The following is a 25,011-nucleotide window of genomic DNA, read 5'->3' as shown; positions in this document are numbered from 1 at the left end:
ATTTTGTAAAACACCTATATGTGTGTATAAAACATGTGCAGGAAAATGTATAGTATATATACCAATTTGTTACAGTGGTTACTTCTAGGAGGTGAATGCCTTTGAGGTTGGAGGAAAGGACTTATACTTTTTACTCCATATATTTCTGTATGGTTTGAATTTTTGTAGCAATATATTCTTGCATTACTTGTATAAAAAATGGGGAATGTGATGGTCTGGTAAAGGCTTTAAGTTCCTGAGCATGTCTATGTTTCTCCATATAGATCATCTAGAGCCAATTATATAGTGACTTGAAGCTTCAGAGCCAGGAAAAGTCCTACCTGGCTCCTCACAGCACAGCTCACAGCTGCAGCAAAACCCACAAGGCTTAAAACAGAGCCAGCACTCTAGAATTAGTGGTATCTGGTCCCACTGCTGCTGTGGTGGAAGATTCCAACTAACCATACTGCTTGCATCTGTCCATTAAAAGTCATTCAGACTCAGAGAAGATCTGGAAGGCTCATAAAATTATACTTTCCAGCTGCTGAAAACTGTGCTTATAGGGAATCTCCCTCTGGCTTGTGGGGGAGGTTTCCGGGTTCTGTTTTGGCATCTGTGATGAGTGAAAGTTGCAGAAATTTCATGACTGGCCCTGAATGTAAGTAAGTGCTTTCCTGTTTATATTTGTATCTCAAGATAAATCTAAAGCAACACCAGTTAATTTCTTGAAATATTTCTAGTCAATGCCGTTTTCCTGTGAAGATTAATCCTACAGAACAAGACAGATGGGAGATACCAATGACAAATGAACATTCAATAAGCAAGACTCTTCTTGATAAAGGAAACAGAAATTGAGGATTGAAGGCCAAGAATCAAAATTAAACTGTTCATCCTGATTATACAGCATTAATACTGGAAAGGACCTGGAAGGTAGAGAGATTCAAATTTGAGTTTCACCACTTAGGAGGTGTGAGACTTTGGGGAGAATTACTAAACTTCTTCAATCCACAGTTTGCTCATTTTCAATGGGGAATAATAAGACTTAGTTCACTGGGTCATTGTGACATCCAAATGAGACAAAATACAGAGTTTTTTTTGCAATATTAATTCATGTGGGATTTTTTTTTCTCTATATTTTCCCCATCTTCATTTTCCAAGAAGGTCCTTTGTGTATCTCTTCCTTGGGAGTTATTATAAGGAAGAAAGCTGTTGTTTGAAGACAAAGTTGTTTTTCCTATGTTTTGTGAAAGCTTAAACTCATCAAGGAGATTGTTTTAAGTATGAGTGGGGTAGGAGGGGGTGGGGTGGGTATCCTTACAAGGAATGAAATGGAACAGAGAGGAAGTGGACATTTCCCCCCAATTTAGGGAAAGGATGAAGAATGTTCCATGAGGATGGGGGAACTACTGTTCTTCTGGAAGTAGGATCTCCACAGGTGTGTGGAGTACATGTGAAACTATATGCTAATACCTGGCTCCCAGACTTGTAAATATTACTGTGCCCCAAAGGAGCACACTCCCATACTTGCATACTTCCAAGGAACTATTTGGGCTTGAGTAATGAGCATCTTAGTTGGTGGTCCAAGGTGTGGACCAAAGCCCAGAGTGGTTTCTCCATTTATTTTTTTCTTATAAAACCCATTGAACCTTTTGTTTAACTCAGTTGGATGGGAGTGTGTCTTTGCCTGTAGTCCCTTGAGATCGCAGCTTGAGACAAAGGCTGGGGTGTAGGTAATTTATTTGAGAAGTAATCCCATGGAACAGGAGTTCAGCACAGGGAATGAGGGGGAGTCAATACAAGGTTGCATTATTGAATTGGTTACTGGCATGGGTTCAAATCAGAATTGTCCCCCCATAGAGGACTAGGAACAAGAGGGAGAACTGTTTATTCTTCTGCTCCTGCCTCCCACCAGTTGGGACATTAACCTCTCTGGTTTGCATGTATGTGAGAACTGAGCAGGCACCTATGAGCACTCACAAAAAGGAATCAGAGAAGCCCTGAGGCAGGAAGTGAGGGAAACTAGGCACAGGCTTGAGGGGAGGCGCTTTCAGTGCAAAGAGGGAGGAAGCCTGCAGGAACCTGTTTACCACAGCCATGCTGGAATCGGAGTTGAGGGTTAGAGGATGTGAAGTGGGGTTCCAGGTGTCTGATACAGAGAGAGGCTCAATAATGACTGAGCAATATGGGGCATAGAGATTTAAAAAATTGATTTTCCTCCTGATTAAAAAGATACGTATATTTTTGGAGTAGAAACTAACAATTTGATTAAATACAATTGTAATCTTTCTGACATATCTTTATTTGGGTTCTAAAATTTAATCTGCTGTAGTAGCACAATGCCTAACGTAACAGGCACTAAAAAAACACTCAATGAAACAAACAAAAAAATGTTAGTTTCCTTTCTCTAATCACACATGAATATACATAATAAGCGCACACACATGTATACACACAGTCTTTTCTAAAAATAAGAGGAAAGATATTAGTAAGTGCTGTGATTCCATTATGAGTTTGTACCTGTGTGATGTTAGCATTTGGCTCTGAACCTCCTAGAAACTGACCAACAGTCACCCCTCACCTGGCTGGCAACAGAGTCCTCACAGTGCTGTCTAATGGTACATAGAGCTACTCCATTAGCCCTCTGAGGAAGAAATTAGTTCTGAGCCCTCCAGAGCGGAATTACCCAGCAGAGCTGTATCAGAGCATTAACTGTCCAGTTTGCCCCACTTTGTAGGTCCCATAAAGGCACACAGGGTAAGCCCTTATGCTCCATGACCACACTTTCAGAAGCACCCTGTGAAATCCATCCTTTCTTCTTGGCAAGAGTATCTAAATTTCAAGTATTTAGAGGACCTGGATACAAAACCCAACATTTTTTCACTGTTCAGACTCTAATTCTGTCCCTTCTTATAGAGCATATAAATATTCATAGAGATGAAGGCAAAATCATTATGCTATTCCTGAAGGCCTACCTGCAAACACAACTAGAATTACAATCCTTAATTACAAGAATAATAGAGAAGAGCTGCTTCTGAAGGAAACGTAACATAAACATATTATGGCTTCTTGACTGGAGTCTGTGAATACCTGGCTATAACAGTATTTTTATATAAGTGGTTCCCTTTGTAATTCTATGTACTGTATTTTATGGATTTACAACTATTAATCTGAGAAGGAGTCCAAAGCTTCACCAGAGTGCTAAAGAGTTACTTAGCACGTTAAGAACAAGCTGTAAAAAGCTGTATGTGCTAGTGTGAGGAAACCTTTTAATCTTACCACACGGTGGTGCTATTGCTTTGAGCATAGGGAGACTAAGGTAGGGTTCTTGAACAGGCACACAAATTACCTCAGAGAAGCTTGAGGAACAAGGGGTGACATGGCTGCAGAAAGTTACAATAGTCTTAGTCTTAAGAGAAAGTTTCAAATTCCTAGCATATAAAATGCAAATCCATTAACTAAGACATTGATGATCTAATACATTTACGTGATTTAATATATAAAATGTGGTTAGGGGCGCAGTGGTTGAGAGTCCGCCTGCCGATGCAGGGGACACGGGTTCGTGCCCCGGTCCGGGAAGATCCCACATGCCGCGGAGCGGCTGGGCCCGTGAGCCATGGCTGCTGAGCCTGCACGTCTGGAGCCTGTGCTCCGCAACGGGAGAGACCACAGCAGTGAGAGGCCCACGTACCGCAAAAAAAAAAAAAAAAAAGTGGTTGGGTTTTACTGTTTTAAAATAGTATGTAACACAAAAATGCAAGGTTTTAAGGACCTACTGGCTAACCAATTCCCTAAACATTTATTTTACACAATATTATAGGTTCTCTTCAACACACAGATGGCTCACTGTGGTAATATTGTTCTTGCCGTGTTGTCCGAGTTTTATTTTTCCCATTAGCTTCATTCTGGATTTTTGTATGTAGACAACGTACTTGTCATGCATTAAATTCCAGCTAGATTCAATCATTCACTACATGCAGATGGGAAGTTCAAAGTAGAAGATACAATTCCCACATAAGAACTAAAAACTGTCTGATGGAAATTGCATGAAGAACCCAAGGAAGAAACATAACAGAGCTGATTACGTCGGCAAAAGCAAAATATACTTACAGATGGAACAATCTGCTTTAAAAGAATATGAGGGAGAAGTTGGTGGTGGGAAGTAGGTGGTGGTATAGGTGAAATGGGATGAGCATGTGATAACTGTTAAAGCAGGGTGATAGGTAAATGGGGTTCCTTATGCAATTTATTTTTGTATATTTTTGAAATTTTTCGTAAAAAATAAAATTAGCATATACATAAAATAACATAATGCTAAAGGGCTGGGTATGTGAATTTTTGGTAATCGGATTCAGGAGTGTGAGAACACACATCAAGCCACAAAATTAATGGAAGTGAAGGAAGAATACTAATGCAGAAAATGTTTTAAGGCAAAGGAAGTGAATAAACTGGAGGTAAGTGTGATACTGAGTTTATATTATTCAATCTTCATTTAGATTAAACTCTGGCAAGAAAAATACTTCACAACATTTTTCTAGCAAATCTAAAATCAGTTTTTGAGACTTTAACTATCCTGGCCTTTTTTTTTAGGGGGGTAAGAGGATTGGCAAAAGAGTCAGCAAAGAACCAAGTGTTAGGAAACACGAGGGACTCTTCAGCAAAAGGGGCTGGTAGAAAGCTGGTCCTTCCAATTAGCCTTGTAAATTCTTCATGGCTTTAAAAAGAGAAGACTTAACTAGTTTATTTTTATTATCAATGATCCACTCAAAGATATTTCTTTTGAGAAATCTGTTTTATCTCCACTGACAAAAGAGGATCTTCCCAGGTTGTTACAAATGTATGTCTACGGGATTCAATATTTTTGAAGAGGTTACATGAAAATGTGTTTGTATCCATGATATCCATGTATCATTTTTTAATTACAGTATAGTTGATATACAATATTATATTAGTTTTAGGTGAACAACATAGTAATTCAGTATTTCTATAGATTGTACTCCATTTAAAGTTACTACAAAATAATGACTATATTTTTCTGTGCTGTACAATATATTCTTGTTGCTTTTTTATTTTGTACATAGTAGTCTGTAGCTGTTAATCCCATACCCCATCTTGCCCCTCCCCCTTTCTCTCCCCAATGAACAACTAGTTTGTTCTCTATATCTGTGAATCTATTTCTGTTTTGTTATATATATTTGTTTTATTTTTTAGATTACACATATAAGTGATAATATATAGTACTTGTCTTTCTCTGTCTGACTTCCTACACTAAGTACTCTATTCTCTGGGTCCAAAAGATGCTTATCACTGCTAATTACTAGAGAAAAGCAAATCAAAACTACAATGAAGTATCACCTCACACCGGTCAGAATGGCCATCATCAAAAAATCTAGAAACAATAAATGCTGGAGAGGGTGTGGAGAAAAGGGAACCCTTATGCATTGTTGGTGAGAATGTAAATTGATAGAGCCACTATGGAAAACAGTATGGAGGTTCCTTAAAAAACTAAAAATAGAAATACCATATGACCCAGCAATCCCACTACTGGGCATATACACTGAGAAAACCATAATTCAAAAAGAGACATGTACCAAAATGTTCATTGCAGCTCTATTTACAATAGCCGGGACATGGAAGCAACCTAAGTGTCCATCAACAGATGAATGGATAAAGAAGATGTGGCACATATATACAATGGAATATTACTCAGCCATAAAAAGAAACGAAATTGAGTTATTTGTAGTGAGGTGGATGGACCTAGAGTCTGTCATCCAGAGTGAAGTAAGTCAGAAAGAGAAAAACAAATACCGTATGGTAACACATATATATGGAATCTAAGAAAAAAAAAATGTCATGAAGAACCTAGGGGTAAAACGGGAATAAAGACACAGACCTACTTGAGAATGGACTTGAGGATATGGGGAGGGGGAAGGGTAAGCTGTGACAAAGTGAGAGAGTGGCATGGACATATATACACTACCAAATGTAAAATAGATAGCTAGTGGGAAGCAGCCGCATAGCACAGGGAGATCAGCTCGGTGGTTTGTGACCACCTAGAAGGGTGGGATAGGGAAGGTGGGAGGGAGGGAGACCCAAGAGGGAAGAGACATGGGAACATATGTATATGTACAACTGATTCACTTTGTTATAAAGTAGAAACTAACACACCATTGTAAAGCAATTATACTCCAATAAGGATGTTAAAAAAAATACACATGCACCCCAATGTTCATAGCAGCACTATTTACAATAGCCAGGACATGGAAGTAACCTAAATGTCCATTAATAGAGGAATGGATAAAGAAGGTGTGTTATATATATACAATGGAATATTACTCAGCCATAAAAGGAACAAAATTGGGTCATTTGTAGAGTCGTGGATGGACCTACAGAGTGTCATAGAGTGAAGTAAGTCAAAAAGAGAAAAACAAATATCGTCTATTAATGCCTATATGTAGAATCTAGAAAACTGGTATAGATGATCTTATTTGAAAAGCAGAAAAGAGACACAGACGTAGAGAACAAATGTATGGATACCAAGGGGGAAAGGGGGGCAGTGGGAGGAATTGGGATATTGGGATTGACACATCTACACTATTGATACTATGTATAATATAAATAACTAATGAGAACAAACTGCATAGCACAGGGAACTCTACTGAATGCACTGTAATGACCTAAATTGGAAGGAAATCTAAAAAAGAGGGGATATATATATATATTTATAGATGATTCATTTTGCTGTACAGTAGAAAGCAACAAAACATTGTAAAGCAACTATACTCTAATAAAGATTAATTTTAAATAGTCTACAAGTAATAAATGCTGGAGGGAGATGTGAAGAAAAGGAAACCCTCCTACACTGTTGGTGGGAATGTAAATTGGTGCATCCACTATGGAAACAGTATGGAAGTTCCTCAAAAAACTAAAAATAGAGTTTCCATATGATCTAGCAATCCCACTCCTGGGCATATATCCAGACAAAACTATTATTTGAAAAGGCACATGCACCCCTATGTTCACAGCTGCACTATTTACAATAGCCAAGACATGGAAACAATCTAATGCCCATTGACAGATGAATGGATAAAGAAGATGTGGTACACACACACACACACACACACACACACAATGGAATATTACTCAGCCATTAAAAAGAATGAAATAATGCCATTTGCAGCACATGAGCTTATCATACTAAGTGAAGTAAGTCAGAAAGAGAAAGGCAAATACCATATTATATCACTTACATGTGGAGTCTAAAATATGACACAAATGAACATATCTATGAAACAGAAACAGACCCACAGACATAGAGAACAGACTTGTGGTTGCCAAGGGGAAGGGGGGGTTGGGGGAGGGAAGGATTAAGAGCTTGGGATTAGCAGATGCAAGCTATATATTATATATAGGATAAATAAACAACAAGGTCCTACTGTACAGCACAGAGAACTATATTCAATATCCTGTGATAAACCATATGGAAAAGAGTATGAAAAAGAATATATATATATAAAACTGTCACTTTGCTGTACAGCAGAAACTAACACAACATTGTAAATCAACTACACTTCAATAAATTTTTTTTACATAAAGAATTTTTTTAACTTTTTATTTTATATTGGAGTATAGTTGATTAACAATGTTGTGGTAGTTTCAGGTGTACAGCAAAGTGATTCAGTTATACATGTACATGTATCTATTCTTTTTCAAATTCTTTTCCCATTTAGGTTATTACATAATATTGAGCAGAGTTCCCTGTGCTATACAGTAGGTCCTTGTTGGTTTTTAAAGTCCATTTTAAAATCCATATTAAAAAAGATTTTTCTATGTGTAGAATGTAAAAAAACTGTAGATATTTATGAACACATTTATTACTAGACGCTTCCATGTATCTTTTCAATTAAAATAATTCTGACCAAACACGGTTTACTTCAGATTGCTTGTGTCTGGCATACGAGAAGAGTTTAATCAAACTGGTATGTTTTTCACATGATGTCCACAACCACTAGCAACTTTTGATTCATTTCTGACTGAAGACAATGATTCAAATAGGCAGAATGCTCTTTTGCTGTGTTTAAAACTTTAAAATTTAAAAAATGTTCTAGGGACTTCCCTGGTGGCACAGTGGTTAAGAATACACCTGCTACTGCAGGGGACACAGGTTTGAGCCCTGGTCTGGGAAGATCCTACATGCCACAGAACAACTAAGCCTGTGTGCCACAACTACTGAGCCTGAGCTCTAGAGCCCACAAGACACAACTACTGAGCCTGCATGCCACAACTAATGAAGCCAGTGTGCCTAGAGCCCATGCTCCGCCACAAGAGAAGCCACTGCGATGAGAAGCCCATGCACCACAACAAAGAGTAGTCCCCACTAGGCACAAGTAGAGAAAGCTTGCACGCAGCAATGAAGAACCAATGCAGCCAAAAATTAACTAATTAATTAATTAATTTAAAAAATAAGTAACAAAATATTCTAATCTGGTTTCTTTAACAAACAAATAGCAAGGGAAAAAAGAGGAGAAGGTGAACTGCAGAAAACCAGAGAGACTTAAGAGATATAATGAGAAATGTTTGGATCCTGATGTGAACAAACTAAAGGTTAAAAAAATCTGAGACAGACAAGGGCATCTGAACTATGACTGGATATTTTATAATATTAATGAATTAACGTTAGTTTTTAGATGTGAATTGTGCTTTTATGTTTTAGAAAAGAGTCCTTCAGAGAAGGACAAATACCATATGATATCACATATACGTGGACTCTAAAAAAGTTGAACTCATAGAAACAGAGTAGAATGGTGGTTGCCAAGGGCTGGGGGGCAGGGGGGAATGTGGAGATATTGGTCAAAGGGTATAAACTTCCAGTTACAAGAAGAATAAGTTCTGGGGATCTAATGTACAGCATGGTGACTATAGTTAACAATGCTATATTATATACTTTAAAGTTGCCAAGAGAGTAGACCTTAAGTGCTCTCACCACTACCATGACCACCAAAAAAAAAAAAAAAAAAAAAGGTAATTATATGAGGTGGTGGATGTGTTAACTAACCTTATGGTGGTAATCTTTTCACAATATATATGTATCAAATAATCACAATGTACATCTTAAACTTACACAATATTATATGTCAGTTATACTCAATAAACCTGGGGAGGAAAAAAGAGTCCTCACCTTTTATAGAAACATCATGAAGTATTGACAGATGAATTGAGATAATGTCTGAGATTTGCTTTAAACAATACAGTAGGGTGGTGGGGGTGGCTGGGTGAAAAGTAGATGAAACAAGACAGGTTCACTGGCAAGCTGTTTGGCTGGCCATGACTCCTCATGTTACTACTTCACCTCAAGACCCTGACTCTCACCACTTCATGGCTACCCTCCTTTTGACTTTACCTTCTGCTAGTAACTATCTCAGTTACTAACTCAGAGGTAGCAGGAACTTGGAGGCAGATGCCTCATCTCTTCTATAGTTGGATCCAACATTTCAGATTATTTCTCAGCAGGACAGAAATTTTACTCTCCATGCATTTGACAGGCTTAATTTACCTTAGCAGCTTTCAAACTTCTTTCATGGCAGAAATCTTTTCTCAAATAAAATCTTAAACAAACTTAGATATATAAACATATAAAAGTGGAGCCACTCTAATTGACCACTCATCTAGGAGAACACTCTATGCTGGTTCATATTAAAGAAAGTGCATGTTCTAAGATAAGCCAAGGGGGAAGACAGATGCAAAGCTACATCACAGTAGGGCTCTTCCTAGAAATGTTGCTGGACTGAGCATGGCGAGAAATGAGGGGAGAGAAGATACAGTCAAGAGTCTGGAGTCAGGCTTTGGGCACAGCTTCTGCAATACCCAGTGGTCCCTTTCTTCCAGATATCCTGTTGTTGGGGAAGTTGCTTTGCACAACTTTATCCCACCATGGGGCCCACTCTATTCTTGCCCATTATGATTGTTTGCTCATCCTATGCACCCATGAAGAGGTGTGTCTCACTCAGGCTGTCCCCACTCATGACCACATGTGATTTTTCCTAGTACAGAAAGTTCCTAGTACAGAACGTTTTATTCACTGGTGATTAAAACCTGATTCATGAGTAAGTCTTGCACCAACATAGGTCATGATTTACAAAAAGTCTGCAAATTTCCTTATTTCCAAGAACTGGATAGTTAGTTTTTTCTTGGCCAGGTTTAGAACAGCTTACCATGTATGGAAAGGGAGTCCTTTCTTTGCGAACTTCTATTTTAGTAGGTGCTAAGCTATCTGGTGGGATCTATGGTTTCCTTCTTTTAGAAACATCCCTGGAATGTGCCACTCAGGGCTCAAGATTCTTTGCCAGAAAATGGCTGGAGAGGAATTCTATAGGTATGAATCACAAAGGCTTAACTTTCTTCATATTTATTAGTGTTTTATGTTAATACATATCTGCAACTTTTCTCATTCCTAATTTTAACATATATTCAGCAGCTGATGAATTTGGCTATAGTAAGTACCTGGTGAGCTCAACTAAGTGGGACTCAATATTATTAGTTGTGGTGTAGTTGTTGTTGTTAAAAAACATTATTTTTAAAAGTTTTAGATTTACAGAAAAGTGTTACTGTTATTATATGTAGGTCAACTACATATAACCCTCATGTTAAGGGTACAGGAGACAATAGTTATCCTCTTAGAGTCAACCACTCAGTCTTGCCCCTTTCACCAATTTCCCAATCTGTAACACTGGCTAATCACTTTGGATCTTTTGACTAGCAAATCTCACTAACCAGGGGTCCAATACCCCAAAACCAGACCCAGGGAGGAGGGAGTGGGGGGGAAGGCAAGGTACCAGACATGGTCCATTGGACATAACCTTAGCATCATTAACAGAAAGTTCTTGAGACCAGCCAAAGGGGCCAGTTACTATGTAAAACAAATATGGGTAAAACCAGAAACCATAAAACTCCTAGAAGAAAATATAAGTGGAACACTCTTTAACATAAATTGTAACAATACACTTTTGGCTCCATCTCCTAAGCAAAGGAAACAAGAACAAAAATAACAAATGGGACCTAATTAAATTTAAAAGCTTTTGCCCAGCAAAGGAAACCACTGCCAAAATAAAAATACAAACTACTGAATGGGAGAAAATATTTGCAAATGATATGACCAATAACGGGTTAATATCCAAAATATATGAACAGCTTATACAACTCAACATCAAAAAAACAAACAACCTGATTAAAAAATGGGCAGAAGACCCGAATAGACATTTTTCCAAAGAAGACATACAGATGGCCAACAGGCACGTGAAAATATGCTAATGATTGTTAATCATCAGAGAAAAGCAAATTAAAACCACAATGAGATATCATATCACACCTGTTAGCATCAAAACCCCCCACAAATAACAAACATTGGTGAGGATGTGGAGAAAAGGGAATCCTCATACACTGTTGGTGGAAATGTAAATTGGTGCAGCCACTGTGGAAAACAGTATGGAGGTTTCTCAAAAAACTAAAAATAGGGCTTCCCTGGTGGCGCAGTGGTTGAGAGTCCGCCTGTCGATGCAGGGGACACAGGTTCATGCCTCGGTCTGGGAAGATCCCACATGCCGCGGAGCGACTAGGCCCGTAAGCCATGGCCGCTGGGCCTGTGTATCCGGAGCCTGTGCTCCACAGCGGGAGAGGCCACAACAGTGAGAGGCCCGTGTACTGCAAAAAAAAAAAAAAAAAAAAAAAAACTAAAAATAGAACTACCATATGACCCAGAAATTCCACTCCTGGGTATCTATCCAAAAAAATAATGAAAACAGTAATTCGAAAACATACATGCCCCAATGTTCATAGCATATTATCTACAACTGCCAAGATATGGAAGCAACCTAAATGCCCATCAACAGATGAATGGGTAAAGAAGATGCAGTACACACACACACACACACACACACACACACACACACACACACACACAGTAGAATATTACTCAGCCATAAAAAAGAATAAAATTTTGCCATTTGCAACAACATGGGTGGACTTGGAGAATATTATGCTAAGTGAAATAAGTCAGACAAAGACAAATACTGTATGATAACACTTATATGTGGAATCTAAAAAATACAACAAACTAGTGAATATAACAAAAAAGAAACAGGGAGGAATCAAGATGGTGGAATAGAAGGATGTGGAACTCACCTCCGCCCAGGAACACTTCAAAAATACATCTACATGTGGAACAATTTTCACAGAATACCCTACTGAATGCTGGTAAAAGATATCAGATATGCAGAAGTGCAAGAAAGATCTCCACATAACCGGGTAGGATGAAAGAAAAAAAAAAAGAAAGAAATCGGGACAGGACCTGCACCACTGGGAGGGAGCTGTGAAAGAGGAAATGTTCCCGTACCCTGGGAGCCCCCTTCAGAGGTGGGGAGATCAGCCTGGACAGGAAGGGAGCTTCAGAGGCTCAGAGGAGAGTGCAGCAGCTGGTTGGCAGCAAGCAGAACAGAGAGAGAATGGCACATAGGACCTGCACTACCTCACTGCAATCCCCTGTCCAAGTTGCACGCCTGCTGGTATATGTGGGGACTGGGTGCTGAAACTCCAGTTTCAGAGGACAGACCAGGGGGAGGACTGGGGTTGGCTGCATGGAGACAGCCAGAAGGGGCTGGAGAGTGGTGCGGGCTGCAACGGGGGCGGGGGGTTTATGTGGAAGAAGCCCAGGCCTGCCATAGAAGCAAAGCACCATTGCTAAGGGATATGCGAAGGGAGGTACGGGGCCTGCCATAGCAGGCGCTTTCTCAGCTCCACTTCTATGAGCTCTGGGAGTGGGACAATGGGTGATCCCATGGCTAGGATGGGTACAGCCTTAGTAGCTGTGGGCTTTGTGGGCATGTGCATGCAGAGGTAGGGCCAGGATCTGGGCTGCTTCCATAGCTCCCACAGTGGGTCCAGGTGCATGACTACTATAGTCCTGGTACCTGACTTCAGTAGACTGGCGCCTAAAGATCTGTGCTGGTGGTTTTGTGAACACAGTGACTAAGGGTCACTAGGGCCGATTGCCTGCATTCCCACAGTGGAGGCGAGGTTGAGGGAAGTGCCAACAATGGTGTACTTTGTGAGCCCAAACAGATGACACCACAGAGCACATTCCCTGGTGGACAGCTCTGATGAAGGAATACTCAGTGGCTCCTCTCCCAACTGGAGTGCTCCAGTCCTGCCTACCTCACACTGCAGCACAGAAACAGATCTGGGGGCTTCTATGACAACAACCAGGGCACAGACCTTGCCCCTGACAGGGCAGTGACAAACACAGAGCAAAGGGGAGGCCCCACTCAATATCCAGTGCAGGCTCTAGTCATCAGAGCACCAGTCATGCCCCCTATCAAAAGGATAACAGCCAGCACACAGTGAGAAAAGAGCCAGCAGGCATCCACACTAAAAACAGCCCTTGCACCAAAAATATTAAACCCATGCAGGCTATGCAGGGACACTCCCACATAAAAATAGCCCTCCAAGACCACAGTAGAAAACTGTTTCTCTTAAACGCATAGAATAAGAGAAATATAAGTAAAGTGAAGGAGCAGAGGAACCACCCCCAATTAAAAGATCAAGATAATTCCCTTGAAAGAACAAACAACGAAACAGGCCTCTTCAGTCTAATAGACACTGAATTCAAAAAGGAGATAATGAAAATACTGAAGGAATTAAGATGGGCTATTGATAGAAATGCAGATTACTGTAAAAAGGAACTAGAAACTATAAAGTAGAACCAAGAAAAATCAGAAAACTCATTCACCAAGACAAAAGCTGAGCTGAAGGTGACGAATAGCAGAATAAATAATGCAGAAGAATGAATAAGTGATCTGGAAGATAGAATAATGGAAATCATCCAATCAGAACAGCATACAGTAGCCAAATGAAAAAAAATGAAAGCAATATATGAGACCAATGGGATAATATAAAGTGTGCCAATCTACACATAATAGGGATCCCAGAAGAAGAAGAAAGAAAAAAGGGGATTGAAAACATATTTGAAGAAATTATGGTTGAAAACTTCCCACACCTAAAGAAGGAAACAGATATCCAGGTACAGGAAGCACAGAGGGTCCCAAACAAGATAAACCCAAACAGACCTGCACCAAGACACATTATAATTAAAATGGCAAAAGTTAAAGATAAAGAGACGATTCTAAAAGCTGCAGGAGAAAAACAAAGAGTTAATTAAGGGAACATCCATAAGGCTATCATCTCATTTCTCTACAGAAAAGTTGCAGGCTAAAAGGGAGTGATAAGATATATTCAAAGTCCTGAAAGGGAATAATCTGCAACCTAGGATACCTTACCCAGCAAGATTATCATTTAGAAGAGAAGAAGAGATACGGAATTTCTCAGACAAGCAAAAACTAAAAGAATACAGCAATACTAAACTTATCCTAAAGGAATTATTGAAAGGCCTTCTTTAAATTGAAAAGAAGCAAGAATCTCAGAAAGAGAAAAATCACAATTGGAAAGTGATTTTCAATTGGAAAATTGGAAAATCACTTAAGCCAGTACACAGATGTTTTTTTAAATCAAAAAATTTCTGTGAAAGCAAAGATAACCACAAAAAACAGCAAAAGGATGAACATGAACATGAACATGAACATGTAAAAGAGGACATCATAAAATGTGGGGGAGGAGAGTAAGAAAATGTAGATTTTCCCCCCCAGAATGTGTTTGAGGCTATATGACTACTAGTCTAAAGCTAATAGATATAGGAAGGGGTTAACATACTTGAAAAACAGGGTAACCACAAATCAAAAACACACAGTAGATTCACAAAAACCAAAAAGAAGAGAACACAAGCATAATACAACAGAAAAATCATCAAAACACAAAAGGAAAAACATAAAGAAAAAGAAAGGGACGAAGCAGAAATACAAAACCAACAGGAAAACAAGGTTTAAAATGGCAATAAAAACATAGCTATCATTCATTACCATAAATGCCAATGGACTAAATGCTCCAATCAAAAGACGTAAGGTGGCAGATTGGATGAAAAAAAAAAAAACAAGAGCTTACAATATGCTGCCTACAAGAGACCCACTTTAGGGCAAAGGACACACATAGATTGATAGTGAGGGGATGGAAAAAGATATTTTGTGCAAATGGAAATGACAAGAAAGCAGGGGTCACAATACTCATATCAGACAAAATAGACTTTAAAACAAAGGTTATAAAGAAAAATAAAGAGGGACACTATATAATGATAAAAGGATCAATACAAGAAGAGGATATTACCCGTGTCAACATATATGCACCCCAATAGGAGCACCCAAATACATAAACAAATGCTAACAGACATAAAGGGGGAAATTGATGGAAATACAATAATAGTAGGAGATTTTAACACCCCACTCACATCAATGGATCGATCTTTGAGATGGAAAAGCAATAAGGCAACAGAGATCCTAAATGATACAATAGAACAGTTAGACTTAATTGATATTTTCAAGACATTACATCCCCCAAAACAGAATATACATTCTTTTCAAGTGCACATGGAACATTCTCTAGGATAGACCCCATACTAGGGCACAAAACAAGCCTTGACAGATTTAAGAGTATAGAAATAATTTCAAGCCTCTTTTTTGACTACAACAGCATGAAACTAGAAAGCAAACACAGAAAAAGAAATAAGAAAAAAATGATTACATGCAGGCCAAACAGCATGCTACTAAAAAACCAATTGGGTCAATGATGAAATCAGAGAAGAAATTTAAAAATACCTTGAGGCAAATGAAAGTGAAAACACAACTATACAAAGTCTGTGGGATGCAGCAAAAGCAGTTCTTAGAGGGAAGCTCATAGTCATACAGGGCTTCTTCAGAAAACAAGAAAAATCTCAAATAAACAACCTAACCCACCACCTAAAAGAATCAGAAAAAGAAGAACAAAAAAAACCCTAAAGTCAGCAGAAGGAAGGAAATAATAAAAACCAGAGAGGAAATAAATAAAATAGAGATTAAAAACAACAGACAAATGTCAATAAAATCAAGAGTTGGTTCTTTGAAAGGGTAAACCAAATTGACAAACTTCTGGCCAGGCTCACTGAGAAGAAAAGAGAGAAGACCCAAATAAACAAAATAAGAAATGAAAGAGGAGAAATCACAACTGATACAGCAGAAATACAAAAAACTGTAAGAGAATACTATGAACAATTATATGTCAACATATCCAACAACCTATTTAGAAGAAATGAACAAGTTTCTAGAAACATATAGCCCACCAAAACTGAATGAAGAAGAAATAGATAATTCCCTAGAAGTGAAATAGAATCTGTAAAAAAAAAAAAAAAAAAAATTCCTACAAACAAAAGACCAGGACCAAATGGCTTCACAGGCAAATTCTACCAAACATACAAAGAAGAACTTATACTGATCTTTCTCAAACTCTTCTAAAAGACTGACGAAGGAACACTCCCAAAGACATTCTATGAAGCAACCATCACCCTGATACCAAAACCAAAGACACTATCAGAAAAAAATATATAGATCAATATCTTTGATAAATATTGCAAAAATTCTGAACAAAATATCAGCAAACCGAATCCAATAATATATAAAAAAGGTCATACACCACGACCAAGTTAGATTCATCCCAGGGTCAGTCAGAAGGATGGTTCAACATATGCAAATCAATCAATGTGATACACCACATTTACAAAAGAAAACACAAAAGCCACATGATCATATCAATAGATGCAGAAAAAGCATTTGATAAAATTCAACATCCATTCGTGATAAAAATCCTTATGAAAGCAGATAAAGAAAGAACATACCTCAACATAATAAAAGCTGTTTATGACAAACCCACAGCCAATATAATACTCAATGGTGAAACGCTGAAAGCCTTCCCACTAAAATTTGGAACAAGACAAGTATGCCCACTCTCATCACTTCTATTCAACATAGTTTGGAAGTCCTAGACAGAGCAATCAGACAAGAAAAATAAATAAAACATATTCAGATTGGTAGGGAAGAGGTAAAATTGTCATTATACGTAGATGACATGATACAATATATAGAAAACCCTAAAGACTTCACACAAAAACTACTAGAACTGATAAATGAATTCAGCAAGGTAACAGGATACAAGATTAACATACAGAAATCAATTGCATTTCTTTACAGCAACAATGAAATACCAGAAAGGGAATGTAAACAAACAATCCCTTTTAAAATTGAATAAAAAAACAATAAAATACTTAGTAATAAACCTCATCAAGGAGGTGAAAGACATTTATGCTAAGAACTACAAAGCTTTAATAAAGGAAATTGAAGATGATTCAAAGAAATGGAAAGATATCTCATGCTCTTGGATTGGGAGAATGAATATTGTTAAAATGGCCATACTACCCAAAGCAATCTACAGATGTATTGCGATCCCTATCAAATTACCTATGCCATTTTTTCACAGAACCAGAATAATCCTAAAATTTATATGGAACCATAAAAGATCCAGAATTGCCAAACCAATCCTGAGGAGGCATAACCCTCCCAGACTTCAGACAATACTACAAAGCTATAGTCATCAAAACAGCGTAGTATTGGCACAAAAAGACATGTGGATCAATGGAACAGAATAGAGAGCCTAGAAATAAACCCACACACCTATGGTCAATTAATCTTTGACAAATGAGGCAAGAATATACAATGGGGAAAAGACAGTCTCTTCAGCAAGAGACATTGGGAAAGTCGGACAGCCACATGCAAATCAGTGAAGTTAGAACATACCCTCACACCATACACAAAAATAAACTCAAAATGACTTAAAGACTTAAATATAAGACAAGACACCATAAAACTCCTAGAAGAGAAGGTAACATTCTCTGACAATAAATCGTACCAATGTTTTCGTAGGTTAGTCTCCCAAGGCAATAGAAATATAAGCAAAAATAAACAAAGAGGACCTAATCAAGCTTATAAGCTTTTGCACTGCAAAAGAAACCATAAACAAAATGAAAAGATAATGTATGGACTGGGAGAAAATATTTCCAAATGGTGTGACTGACAAGGGCTTAATTTCCAAAATATACAAACAGCTCATACAATTCAATAACAAAAAAACAAACAACCCACTCAAAAAATGGGCAGAAGACTTAAACAGACATTTCTCCAAAGAAGACATACAGATGACCAAAAGGCATGTGAAAAGATGCTCATCATCACTAATTATTAGAGAAATGCAAATCAAAACTATGAGGTACCACCTCACACTGGTCAGAATGGCCGTTATTAAAAAGTCTACAAGTAATAAATGTTGGTAAGGGTGTGGAGAAAAGGGAACCCTCTTACACTATTGGCAGGAATGTAAATTGGTGCAGCCACTATGGAAAACACTATGGAGGTTCCCCAAAAAACTAAAAATAGACTTGTCATATGATCCAGCAATCCCCCTCCTGGGCATATATCTGGAGAAAACTTTAATTTGAAAAGATACATGCACCCAATGTTCATAGCAGCACTATTTACAATAGCCAAGACATGGAAACAACCTAAATGTCTATCAACAGATAAATGGATAAGGAAGATGTGGTGGGGCTTCCCTGGTGGCACGGTGTTTAAGAATCTGCCTGCCAATGAAGGGGACACAGGTTCGAGCCCTGATCCAGGAAGATCCCACATACCGTGGAGCAACTAAGCCCGTGAGCCACAACTACTAAGCTTGTGCTCTAGAGCCCGAAAGCCACAACTACTGAGCCTGCGTGCCACAACTACTGAAGCTCACATGCCTACAGCCCATGCTCTGCAACAAAGAGAAGCCACCACAATGAGAAGCCTGCATACTGCAAGGAAGAGTAGCCCCCACTTGCTGCAACTAGAGAAAGCCCATGTGCAGCAACAAAAATCCAGTGCAGCCAAAAATAAATAATAAATAAATAAATTTATTAAAAAAAATACACACACACACACACACAATGGAATATTACTCAGCCATAAAAAAGAATGAAATAATGTCATTTGCAGCAACATGGATGGACCTAGAGATTATCATACTAAGTGACATAAGTTATAAAGAGAAAAACAAGTATCATATATAGCACTTATATGTGTAGCCTAAAATATGACACAAATGAACATCTCTATGAAACAGAAACAGACTCACAGATATAGAGAACAGACTTGTGGTTGTCAAGGGGAGAGGGGTAGGGGAGAGAAGTATTGGGAATTTGGGATTAGCAGATGCAAACTATTATATGCCAGATAGATAAACAATAAGGTCCTACTATATAGCACAGGGAAACTATATTCAATATTCAATAAACTAATGAAAAAGAATATATATATGTATAGCTGAATCACTTTGCTGTACAGTAGAAATTAACATGACATTTTAAAACAGACATACTCCAATAAAATATTTTTAAAAAAGAAAAAGACTCACAGATATAGAGAACAAAATAGTGGTTACCAGTGGGGAGAGGAAAGTGGGGAGGGGCAAGGTAGACATAGGGAATTAAGAGGTACAAACTATTATGTATAAAATAAATAAGCTACAACACAGGGAATATAGCCAATTGTATACTGTACAGCACAGTGAATATAGCCAATATTTTAACTATAAATGGAGTATTACCTTTAAAAACTGTGAATCACTGTGCTGTACACCTGAAAATTATACAATATTATACAACAACTATACCTCAGATAAGAAAAAAAAAACCAGACTCTGGTTAAATGAATAAAAAAAAGAAAGATGGGTAGGAAGGAGGAGAGCAACCGTGAACTAAGGGAGAGAGTGAAGGCAAATCCAGTAGCTTAGGTTGTCAGACTAACGTGGGCTGGAGCAGCAGATAGCAAGAGAACTGCAGGAAGGGGTCTCTATAGAGCAAACAGGGTTGGCGTGAGACTCTAGCCTGATGTGTTTCAGAGATGCCAGGTCCCAATCACCACATGCCCTTCACACATGGTTTGAGGGCTCTGAAGTGGTTGAGGGCTCTGATGTTCCACAGAGAGACTACTTTGCACACTAGTGCCTTCACGTCTTTCAACCCTACATCTCCCAGGAAACTACCTGCCAGAGTCATTCTCCAGAACACTAGGCTGAACATTGGACCCACCTAGGTGCTTCTGAACTTTACCAATGTCCAGACCCCATGGTTGTGAACCACTGCTCTCAAAGGCCAAGCTTTTTCTTATGTTCCTGGAGTGGAGCCAGAGAGAAGGGAAAAACAGGTTCCACAGGCTGCAGTGTGGCTGCTGGCCAGATGGACTTCTTCTGGCTTGGGATTTAATTTCTGCTGTCCCAGGGCACCCACACCTCTCCTGTGCCCTGATCTACCTGCTGAGGGCAGCTCCATCAGTGCAGCTTTTTAAAATTAATTAATTAATTAATTAATTTTATTTTTGGCTGTGCACAGGCTTTCTCTAGTTGTGGCGAGTGGTGGCTACTCTTTGCTGCAGTGCATGGGCTTCTTATTGTAGTGGCTTCTCTTGCTGTGGAGCATGAGCTCTAGGCACACGGGCTTCAGTAGTTGTGGCACACAGGCTCAGTAGCTGTGGCTCACGGGCTCTAGAGCACAGGCTCAGGAGTTGTGGTGCACGGGCTTAGTTGTTCCGCGGCATGTGGGATCTTCCTGGACCAGGGATCGAACCCGTGTCCTCTGCGTTGGCACTACCGCACCACCAGGGAAGTCCCATTAGTGCAGTTTTAAATTATTGTGACAAGGCTCTATCAGAGAGGTCCTAGCAGGAAAACAATGGCACTCCAAACAGGGAACTCAAGCAGGGCTAACAAAAGAATCAGTTACAAAAGTTACAAGCACAGTACGACGGGGAGCCAAGCATGGTGCTGCTTTTTGTGCTAGAAGGGTCATGAAGGAGGACAGGGCTGGGCCCAGAAAGTGTAGCTCTAGGAAAGGACTGTCAGGTGGCAGCTGAGGGTTCAGCACAGGGAATCCATCAACATGCAGAGACTTGGTAAGGAGGGAGCTCAGGAACTAAAAGCCCTGACCTCGCTCTCCTGTATGTCCCAAGAGTGACTGATCCTTCAGCTAAGGACCCTGGATTTTAAGACAGACATGTGGCACAGACCTGTAGTGTTCCCACACCCATAGCTGAGCCACAGAGACAGAAATGTGCCACCAACTCCCAGCCCTCGTGTCACGTGAGACAGAAATAGATATTTGTTATACTCATCTGGGCAACGTTGCTGAGCGGGGCAGCCCATAAAGTCAGCCTCTGTAATCACCAGCAGATTGTGGGGGACGGAGAGTGGGCCTAGAGAGGCACACAGAAGGTATCCAGCTCAAAGGCCAGAGGTCCCCATCTCTATCTAGGCATCTTCCCTGGGCAGATATCTCTGTCTGAGGGCCGGGGGTCTAGCCTGAGGCAGAGCCGGAAGTATGCTCCCTGGGTCACGCTTCCCACACTGACACCCTCTCCTAGATGAAATTCCTAATGGTGCCTCATTCTTCTTTGTATCCTCCGTGCCCAACACCTGCTCATGGAGACATAATAAAGATGAAGGTGCTGAGTGCACATAAAGCCATTTATCTCTGCCACACTAGTTTCAGAGGATCATATTACTCAAGACAGTCTGGATAATCTCTTAAAAATTAACCTGAAAGGTTTTCCCCCTTTGTCAAAATGTTTGTTGAGCAAGGATTTCCCTGGTGGCTCAGTGGTTAAGACTCTGCCTGCCAATGCAGGGGACATGGGTTTGAGCCCTGGTCCAGGAAGATCCCACATGCCATGGAGCCACTAACCCTATTCACCACAACTACTGAGCCTGTACTCTAGAGCCCACGAACCACAACTACTGAGCCCAAGTGCCACAACTACTGAAGCCTGTGCGCCTAGAGCCCGTGCTCTACAATAAGAGAAGCACCGCAATGAGAAGCCCGCGCACCACAACGAAGAGTAGCTCCCGCTCTCCGCAACTAGAGAAAGCCGGCGTGCAGCAACGAAGACCCAATGCAGCCATAAATAAATAAATAAATAAATAAATAAATGTTGAGCAGAATGTGGTATGACTTAAACAATGTACTTACTCAAATAGTTACCATAAGTGCTTCATCATAAGTCTGTAGCCCTTAGTTCTTATTCTTCTTCAATTACACACACACCAGGATTATTGAAAGGTTGGTCTTCTAATTGTAGTTAAGCAATAGAACCCAAAAGTCTTGAGGTAAGTCAGGATAGAGAGATCTAAAGTTTAACCTGGAAACTCTGAATCGGGTATCACTAATTCTCCTGTCCAATTTTCTCTTGACTTGAAAGCTCTTGTTGGGTAATCTGACTCTGCATAGATGCTGAAAGATGAAGTTGTGGGAGTGGCAAAATGCAGAGACTCACAAGTGTGTCCTCCTTAAAAGACATTTTAATAAATAAGAGTTGTGGCTGGAGTCTCCGGCAGTCATTGTGGTTGGGCATTTCTAGCCAACAACAAAGCATTTTGTACTTCAAAAAAGTGCAATGGTCTCAGTTTTATCCAAGTGGCTTCCCCAAGGAACTTTAACCATAACCCGTTCAAATTTGAACTTGTATTCAAAGTACAAATATTTATTTCAATTAGTATTTTTGTAGTACATAAATGAATGTGTAGATTTTCTGAATTCTTTTAATAAGACTTTTTGCTTCCATGCCCTGCTGCTTACTTTGAGCTATGTGCCATACTAAACACCTTACATGTACTATGTCCTTTAATCCCATAATAACTCTACAAGGCAGATACTATTTATCCTCATTTTACAGATTTATAACTAATATTCAGCTATGTTAAGTGACTGGCCCAAGTCAGCCTTCATAATATCCAGAATTCAAACGTTTGTCACTGCTTCTAATGTTCTTATCTGGTCTAAGTCAACATCACCTCTCACTAGGATTACTGCTATAGTCTCTTCTCAGGTCTCCCTGCTTTGATCCTAGTCCCCCTACAGTCTATTCAGATAATGCCACTCCTCTGCTAAATGCCTGTAGTGGCTCCCCATTTCTCTTTGAATAAAAGTAAAGTCCTTTCTTTGAGCCTTAAGGCCTTATCTAACATGCCATAGTTACCTCTTTATACCCACAGCATCTCCCCCTACACTCTTCCTTGCTCAGAATGGAATTCTTGCTATTTCTAAAGGCCAAATGTGTCACTCTAGCCTTGTGGCTTTGTCCCAGCTGTTTCCTCATACTGGAACAATCTTCCCCCAGATACTTGCATGACTAACTCTTCATCTCCTTTAAGAATTTGCTTAAATGACACCTTCTCAATGAGGCCTACCCACTCTTACCTTCCTATGTTAAATTGAAACCCATCTGGTTTATCTCTCTGCATTCCTTTCTTTGGGAGCCAAACCCCCCCAGGTCAGTCTGGATTTGAGATGCCTTTTTTGCTTACTCCAGGTGGCTGTGCAAATGTTATCATTTTCTATGTGTGCTAGGTAAAAAAGTTTGACAAGCCCTGCTTTAAGCAATCATGCAGATAATTTAATTTCTCAGGTTTCTTACTGTTAAGCAAGACAGATACACAAGACAGAAGTTACAAATGAAAAAGATGGTTTTAAAGTCTTAGAGAGATAGATATTCTTAGATATGAAATAGATTGAATATTTAATTACATATATTGCAAAAAACCAACAAAGCTATAATAAAACAATGTGATATTGTCACAAAAATAACAAAAAGATCAGACTGTTTCTCTCTTTTTAAAAAACAAATTTCAAGTTTACAATACATTATTTTAACTACAGTAACCATGCCACATTAGCTTTCCAGGAGTTACTCATTTTATAACTGAAAGTTTGTACCTTTGAGCAACATCTCCCCATTTTCCCCATCCTTCAGCTCCTGATAACCACCATTCTACTCTCTGTTTCTGTGAGTTCAAATTTTTTTAGATTCCACATATAAGCAAGATCTTGCAGTACTTGTATTTCTGTTTTTGGTTTATTTCAGTTAGCATAATGCCCTCTAGTTTCATCTATGTTGCCGCAAGTGACAGCATTTCTTCTTTTTAATGACTGCATAATATTTCTCTCTGTGTTAGTGCCAGTCACACAGTGAGGCCAAACAAACTGAAATGTTGGAGTTTGGAGCAGAGAAAGGTTTATTGCAAGGCCATGAAAGGAGGTGGGAGGCTCATGCCCCTCAAAACCCTGAACTCTTGTGAGTGTGTGTGTGTGTGTGTGTGTGTGTGTGTGTGAGGGTGCGTGCATGCATGTGTGTACACACACCACATTTTCTACATCCATTCATCCACTGACAGACACTTAGGTTGTTCCATGTCTTGTCTATTGTGAATAATGCTACAACAGACATGCCAGTACAAATATCTTTTGAAGATAGTGATTTCATTTTCTTTGAATATATACCCAGAAGTTGGACTGCTGGATTATATGGTAGTCTATTTTTAATTTTTGGGGAAGTTGATATACTGTTTCCCATAATGGCTGGACTAATTTACAATCCCACCAACAGTGTACAAGGGTTTCCTTCTCTCCACATCCTCACCAATATTTGTTATTTTTTGATTTTTAAAATAATAGTCATCCTAACAGGTGTGAGGTGATATCTTACTATAATTTTGATTTGTATTTTCCTGTATATTAATGATGATGTTGAGCACCTTTTCAAAAGGTGTTGTCTTCTTCAGAAAAATGTCCATTCGGGTCATTTGCCCTTTTTTTTTTTTTTGCGGTACGCGGGCCTCTCACTGTTGTGGCCTCTCCCGTTGCGGAGCACAGCCTCCAGATGCGCAGGCTCAGTGGCCATGGCTCACGGGCCCAGCTGATCCGCGGCATCTGGGATCTTCCCGGACCGGGGCACGAACCCATGTCCCCTGCATCAGCAGGCCGACTCTCAACCACTGCACCACCAGGGAAGCCCCATTTGCCCATTTTTAAATTGGGTTTTTTGTTTTTTTTGTTTATTTGTTTTTGCTTCTAGGAGTATTGTGGTTTCAGGTCTTATGCTTAAGTCTTCAATGCATTTTGAGTTGATTTTTATGCATGGTGTAAGATATAGGTCCAATTTCATTATTTTGCATATGGCTGTCCAGTTTTCCCAATACCAGTTACTAAAG

At 39.3% G+C, this 25,011-nt stretch overlaps 1 protein-coding gene across 1 annotated transcript in view; it reads right to left on the bottom strand.

Moving 5' to 3' along the window:
• RANBP6 (RAN binding protein 6) overlaps positions 1-25,011 on the bottom strand; it is a 292,381-nt gene that overhangs the window by 17,307 nt on the left and 250,063 nt on the right. The gene's annotated exons all lie outside the window — the stretch shown is intronic.

The sequence above is a fragment of the Mesoplodon bidens genome (genome assembly GCF_964165515.1).
Source record: "Mesoplodon bidens genome assembly, chromosome: 6".
NCBI classification, from domain to species: Eukaryota; Metazoa; Chordata; class Mammalia; order Artiodactyla; family Ziphiidae; genus Mesoplodon; species Mesoplodon bidens.
Note: the sequence above shows the minus strand (reverse complement) of the source record. Positions and strands in the feature narration are given on the sequence as shown.